Here is an 8,248-nt window from a genome sequence, read left to right on the forward strand (position 1 = left end):
AAGGCGCGCCTCACGCTGCTGCAACGTCACGACGCCTCTGACGCCGCAGGCTCGCCCCGCCTCCTCCGTACCGCTCCCTCCCCCCGCCTGAGTGAGCCAGAGCCTGCAAAGCAGCTGCTCCTTTAACCCCGTCCTGTCTGAGCGGGAACAGACGCCCTCAGGCGACCTACACGCAGAGGCGGGGCCACATCCAAAGCTGAACCCCGGGAGCTGTGCGAACAGAGAAGAGAAAGGGAAACCTCTCCCAGCAGCCTCAGAAGCAGCGCATTAAAACTCCACAAACAACTTGATGTGCCTGCATCTGTGGAATACCTGAATAGACAACGAATCAGCCCAAATTCAAGAGGTGGACTTTGGGAGCAGGATATATTAATTTTTCCCTTTTTCCTTTTTTTGTGAGTGTATATGTGTATGCTTCTGGGTGAGATTTTGTCTGTATAGCTTTGCTTTCACCATTAGTCCTAAGGTTAGGTCCGTCCGTTTTGTTTTTTTTTTTTTTTACTCAAAAAAACTTTTTTTCCTAATAAATGTTTACTTAATAACTTTTGCTTATTTTCTATTTTTAGAAATTAAAATTTTTTAATAAGTTTTTTCATAATTTTTATTTTAAAAAATTAAAATTTTTTTTTTCTTAATAAATTTTTTTCTTAATAATTTTTTTCTTATTTTTTACTATAAAAAATTAATAAATCTATTTTTAAAAATTAAAAAAATTTTTTTCTGAATATATTTATTCTCAATAATTTTTTTCTTATTTTTTATTATAATAGCTTTATTTTATTTCATGTTATCCTATTTCTTTCTTTCTTTCCATTTTTTTCTCCCTTTTATTCTGAACCATGTGGACGAAAGGCTCTTGCTGCTCCAGCCAGGCATCAGGGCTGTGCCTCTGAGGTGGGAGAGCCAACTTCAGGACACTGGTCCACAAGAGACCTCCCAGCTCCACGTAATACCAAATGGCGAAAATCTCTCAGAGATCTCCATCTCAACATCAAGACCCAGCTTCACTCAACGACCAGCAAGTTACAGTGCTGGACACCCTATGCCAAACAACTAGCAAGACAGGAACACAGCCCCATCCATTAGCAGAGAGGCTGCCTAAAATCATAATAAGGTCACAGACACCCCAAAACACACCACCGGATGCAGTCCAGCCCACCAGAAAGACAAGATCCAGCCTCTTCCACCAGAACAGAGACACCAGTCCCCTCCACCAGGAAGCCTACACAACCCATTGGACCAACCTTAGCCACTGGGGGCAGACACCAAAAACAACAGGAACTATGAACCTGTAACCCGTGAAAAAGAGACCCCAAACACAGTAAGTTAAGCAAAATGAGAAGACAGAGAAACACACAGCAGATGAAGGAGCAAGGTAAAAACCCACCAGACCAAACAAATGAAGAGGAAATAGGCAGTCTACCTGAAAAAGAATTCAGAATAATGATAGTAAAGATGATCCAAAATCTTGGAAATAGAATAGACAAAATGCAAGAAACATTTAACAAGGATGTAGAAGAACTAAAGAGGAACCAAGCAATGATGAAAAACACAATAAATGAAATTAAAAATACTCTAGACGGGCTCAATAGCAAAATAACTGAGGCAGAAGAATGGATAAGTGACCTGGAAGATAAAATAGTGGAAATAACTACTGCAGAGCAGAATAAAGAAAAAAGAATGAAAAGAACTGAGGACAGTCTCAGAGACATCTGGGACAACATTAAACGCACCAACATTCGAATTATAGGGGTCCCAGAAGAAGAAGAGAAAAAGAAAGGGACTGAGAAAATATTTGAAGAGATTATAGTTGAAAACTTCCCTAATATGGGAAAGGAAATAGTTAATCAAGTCCTCGAAGCACAGAGAGTCCCATACAGGATAAATCCAAGGAGAAACACGCCAAGACACATATTAATCAAACTATTAAAAGTTAAATATGAAGAAAACATATTAAAAGCAGCAAGGGAAAAACAACAAATAACACACAAGGGAATCCCCATAAGGTTAACAGCTGATCTTTCAGCAGAAACTCTGCAAGCCAGAAGGGAGTGGCAGGATATACTTAAAGTCATGAAGGAGAAAAACCTACAACCAAGGTTACTCTACCCAGAAAGGATCTCATTCAGATTTGATGGAGAAACTAAAACCTTTACAGACAAGCAAAAGCTGAGGGAGTTCAGCACCACCAAACCAGCTTTACAACAAATGCTAAAAGAACTTCTCTAGGCAAGAAACACAAGAGAAGGAAAACACCTACAATAACAAACATAAAATATTTAAGAAAATGGGAATAGGAACATACATATCGATAATTACCTTGAATGTAAATGGATTAAATGCTCCCACCAAAAGACACAGACTGGCTGAAGGGATACAAAAACAAGACCCATATATATGCTGTCTACAAGAGACCCACTTCAGACCTAGAGACACATACAGACTGAAAGTGAGGGGATGGAAAAAGATATTCCATGCAAATGGAAATCAAAAGAAAGCTGGAGTAGCAATTCTCATATCAGACAAAATAGACTTTAAAATAAAGACTATTACAAGAGACAAAGAAGGACACTATATAATGATCAAGGGATCGATCCAAGAAGAAGATATAACAATTGTAAATATTTATGCACCCAACATAGGATCACCTCAATACATAAGGCAAATACTAAAAGCCATAAAAGGGGAAATCGACAGTAACACAATCATAGTAGGGGACTTTAACACCCCACTTTCACCAATGGACAGATCATCCAAAATGAAAATAAATAAGGAAACACAGCTTTAAATGATATATTAAACAAGATGGACTTAATTGATATTTATAGGACATTCCACCCAAAAACAACAGAATACACATTTTTCTCAAGTGCTCATGGAACATTCTCCAGGATAGATCATATCTTGGGTCACAAATCAAGCCTTGGTAAATTTAAGAAAATTGAAATCGTATCAAGTATCTTTTCCGACCACAACGCTATGAGACTAGATATCAATTACAGGAAAAGATCTGTAAAAAATACAAACACATGGAGGCTACACAATACACTACTTAATAACGAAGTGATCACTGAAGAAATCAAAGGGGAAATCAAAAAATACCTAGAAACAAATGACAATGGAGACACGACGACCCAAAACCTATGGGATGCAGCAAAAGCAGTGCTAAGAGGGACGTTTATAGCAATTCAAGCCTACATCAAGAAACAGGAAACATCTCGAATAAACAACCTAACCTTGTACCTAAAGCAATTAGAGAAAGAAGAGCAAAAAAACCCCAAAGCTAGCAGAAGGAAAGAAATCATAAAGATCAGATCAGAAATAAATGAAAAAGAAATGAAGGAAACAATAGCAAAAATCAATGAAACTAAAAGCTGGTTCTTCGAGAAGATAAACAAAATTGATAAACCATTAGCCAGACTCATCAAGAGAAAAAGGGAGAAGACTCAAATCAATAGAATTAGAAATGAAAAAGGAGAAGTAACCACTGACACTGCAGAAATACACACGATCATGAGAGATTACTACAAGCAACTCTATGCCAATAAAATGGACAACCTGGAAGAAAAGGACAGATTCTTAGAAATGCACAACATGCCGAGACTGAACCAGGAAGAAATAGAAAATATGAACAGACCAATCAAAAGCACTGAAATTGAAACTGTGATTAAAAATCTTCCAACAAACAAAAGCCCAGGACCAGATGGCTTCACAGGCGAATTCTATCAAACATTTAGAGAAGAGCTAACACCTATCCTTCTCAAACTCTTCCAAAATATTGCAGAGGGAGGAACACTCCCCAACTCATTCTACGAGGCCACCATCACCCTGATACCAAAACCAGACAAAGATGTCACAAAGAAAGAAAACTACAGGCCAATATCACTGATGAACATAGATGCAAAAATCCTCAACAAAATACTAGCAAACAGAATCCAACAGCACATTAAAAGGATTATACACCATGATCAAGTGGGGTTTATTCCAGGAATGCAAGGATTCTTCAATACACGCAAATCAATCAACGTGATACATCATATTAACAAATTGAAGGAGAAGAACCATATGATCATCTCAATAGATGCAGAGAAAGCTGTCGACAAAATTCAACACCCATTTATGATAAAAGCCCTGCAGAAAGTAGGCATAGAGGGAACTTTCCTCAACATAATAAAGGCCATATATGACAAACCCACAGCCAACATTGTCCTCAATGGTGAAAAACTGAAACCATTTCCACTAAGATCAGGAACAAGACAAGGTTGCCCACTCTCACCACTATTATTCAACATAGTTTTGGAAGTGTTAGCCACAGCAACCAGAGAAGAGAAAGAAATAAAAGGAATCCAAATAGGAAAAGAAGAAGTAAAGCTGTCACTGTTTGCAGATGACATGCTACTATACATAGAGAATCCTAAAACTGCCACCAGAAAACTACCAGAGCTAATCAATGAATTTGGTAAAGCAGCAGGATACAAAACTAATGCACAGAAATCTCTTGCATTCCTATATACTAATGATGAAAAATCTGAAAGTGAAATTAAGAAAACACTCCCGTTTACCACTGCAACAAAAAGAATAAAATACCTAGGAATAAACCTACCTAAGGAGACAAAAGACCTGTATGCAGAAAATTATAGGACACTGATGAAAGAAATTAAAGATGATACAAATAGATGGAGAGATATACCATGTTCTTGGATTGGAAGAATCAACATTATGAAAATGACTCTACGACCTAAAGCAATCTACAGATTCAATGCAATCCCTATCAAACTACCACTGGCATTTTTCACAGAACTAGAACAAAAAATTTCACAATTTGTATGGAGACAAAAAAGACCCCGAATAGCCAAAGCAATCTTGAGAATGAAAAATGGAGCTGGAGGAATCAGGCTCCCTGACTTCAGACTATATTACAAAGCTACAGTAATCAAGACAGTTTGGTACTGGCACAAAAACAGAAATATAGATCAATGGAATAGGATAGAAAGCCCAGAGATAAACCCACGCACATATGGTCACCTTATCTTTGATAAAGGAGGCAAGCATATACAGTGGAGAAAAGACAGCCTCTTCAATAAGTGGTGCTGGGAAAATTGGACAGATACATGTAAAAGTATGAAATTAGAACACTCCCTGACACCATACACAAAAATAAACTCAAAATGGATTAAAAACCTAAGTGTAAGGCCAGACACTATAAAACTCTTAGAGAAAAACATAGGCAGAACACTCTATGACATAAATCACAGCAAGATCCTTTTTGACCCACCTCCTAGAGAAATGGAAATAAGAACACAAATAAACAAATGGGACCTAATGAAACTTAAAATCTTTTGCACAGCAAAGAAAACCATAAACAAGACCAAAAGACAACCCTCAGAATGGGAGAAAATATTTGCAAATGAAGCAACTGACAAAGGATTAATCTCCAAGATTTACAAGCAGCTCATGCAGCTCAATAACAAAAAAGCAAACAACCCAATCCAAAAATGGGCAGAAGACCTAAATAGACATTTCTCCAAAGAAGATATACAGATGGCCAACAGACACATGAAAGAATGCTCAATATCATTAATCATCAGAGAAATGCAAATCAAAACTACAATGAGGTATCATCTCACACCGGTTAGAATGGCCATCATCAAAATATCTAAAAACAATAAATGCTGGTGTGGAGAAAAGGGAACACTCTTGCACTGTTGGTGGGAATGTAAATTGATACAGCCACTATGGAGAACAGTATGGAGGTTCCTTAAAAAAGTAAAAATAGAACTACCATACGACCCAGCAATCCCACTACGGGGCATATACCCTGAGAAAACCATAATTCAAAAAGAGTCATGTACCAAAATGTTCATTGCAGCTCTATTTACAATAGCCAGGACATGGAAGCAACCTAAGTGTCCATCATCGGATGAATGGATAAAGAAGATATGCCACATATATACAATGGAATATTACTCAGCCATAAAAAGAAATGAAATGGAGGTATTTGTAATGAGGTGGATGGAGTTAGAGTCTGTCATACAGAGTGAAGTAAGTCAGAAAGAGAAAAACAAATACAGTATGCTAACACATATATATGGAATCTAAGGGAAAAAAAAAAAAAGGTCATGAAGAACCTAGTGGCAAGATGGGAATAAAGACACAGACCTACTAAAGAATGGACTTGAGGATATGGGGAGGGGGAGGGGTGAGATGTGACAGGGTGAGAGAGTGTCATGGACATATATACACTACCAAATGTAAAATAGATAGCTAGTGGGAAGCAGCCGCATAGCACAGGGAGATCAGCACGGTGCTTTGTGACCGCCTGGGGGGGTGGGATGGGGAGGGTGGGAGGGAGGGAGATGCGGGAGTGAGGAGGTATGGGAACGTGTGTATATGTGTAGCTGATTCACTTTGTTATAAAGCAGAAACTAACACACCATTGTGAAGCAATTATACTTCAATAAAGATGTTTAAAAAAAAATATTTAAGGGTCTGACCACGGAAATTATTGGCTGGGGTGGGGTGGAGGACAAGTAAAGGCCAAGAACTGAAAAGGTTCTTTAAAGGGTTCCAACCATCATATACGTGGATATTGAAATCGCCAAGAATTGGGACAAGTAGGGTCAAAGACGCTGCCAGTGAGCCAGGAGCTAAAACACAGTAGGACAGACTTATGGGGGGAGGGCGACGTGGATGCCCCCGGGGGCGTAGGAGACAGATGATGGCAACAGGGAAATATGGTGATGTTATAGTAGAGGGAGAGAGAATGGTGTGGACGAGGAGGAGGAGCAGTGGCCCCTGGGAGGGAGGGAACAGCCACTGCTGGAAATGACCACAGAGGAAGCATCCATTTACTCACTAACTTAAAAGACTTTCTGAGCACCTGGTCCGTGCTCAGCACTCCTGTAACTCCAGCAGCATATCAACGAAGGAACATTAAAACCCCTGCCCTTGTACGGGAGAGACATCCTAATGCATTTACTTGGTAAAGAGCAGACATAGACAGCAATAAAGTATATGGCCCCTAGAGCATGATAAGGATCATTGGGAGAAGTAGCACAGAATACGGTGAGCTGGGAACACGAGGACAGGGTAAGACTATATATATATTGAAGACTGAAATTGTAAGCAATAATTAAGAATGTTAAGGTGCCGAGAGAAGGCTAATTCTGGGTGAAGTGCTTAACGGTGTGTGGTCAGCTGCCGGGTCAGGTTGCTGTGAGCTCGGGGGAGGTTCTCACGGACCAGGATTCTCTCCTTGGCCAGATTCCCTGCATTTCCTATAGGCATGACCCCAGGGCTTCACCTACTGACTATATTCTTATGACTCCAGAATTTACATTTTTATCTCTTTCTTAAAATATTTTAATGCTGGTTTGTATTTTTTTAGGCATTTCAAATGAAAGGTGAGTTCATTGTTTTTCCCCCAAACCAGTTTCCACTTCTTTGTTATCTATTTATTGGCTTGCTATCTATCCAGGCACCCAAGCTAGACACTATCCTGTCATCCCGAATCCCCTCCTTTTTTCACCGACATCCATTTGCCTTCAAATAACTGACTTATTAGCTTTAGAAACGTGACTGTCATCACTCTCCTCTGCTGTCTCTCTCCATTCTTACTGACAATCTTCTGTCAGAGCTCTAAGCAGCTTTTGGATGCACCTCCTACAAGCAAAGGCAAACTTTCAAAGGCAGATGGTCTATTCAAATATGTTACTATAATTACTTTCTTCTTCCACAGTGAACTGGCCACCCAAGAACAGAGCTACAGTTTATTAAACACTAAATAATTCAAAGCAATATATTTAAACATTTTTAATATAGAAATAATAAAAATGACATATTCCTCTTACCAGCAAATCCTTTGTTTGGTAAATATAAGGACAAAGGAGAGCACAATTTTGAGACCTCGTATCTAGCATTTAATACCTTGCTTACACAAACGCTCTTTAGAAATTTATCTTTCCGTGAAGTCATCAGTTCCAGATTTAGAGTTAAGGGAAGTAAACTGAGATAGGTATTATGACTGGAAACTAGGTGATTTATAATCTTACTATTTAGAAATGCTCTCTGTTCTAAACTAATTTTTTAATCTGATGCTTTACAAAGATTAAATAAGAGCGGCACTCACATTGATACGCGCCAGAGGAGAACTGTGCAAACATTTCCCTGGTGTTGGCGCTGGGAGCATTTACTTTATTCTAAACATTCAAGTTTGGCAACTCTGAGGATGGCTGGAAAGGCTAGAAGT

This window comes from Balaenoptera physalus (genome assembly GCF_965194825.1).
Source record: "Balaenoptera physalus genome assembly, chromosome: 5".
Lineage (NCBI taxonomy): Eukaryota > Metazoa > Chordata > Mammalia > Artiodactyla > Balaenopteridae > Balaenoptera > Balaenoptera physalus.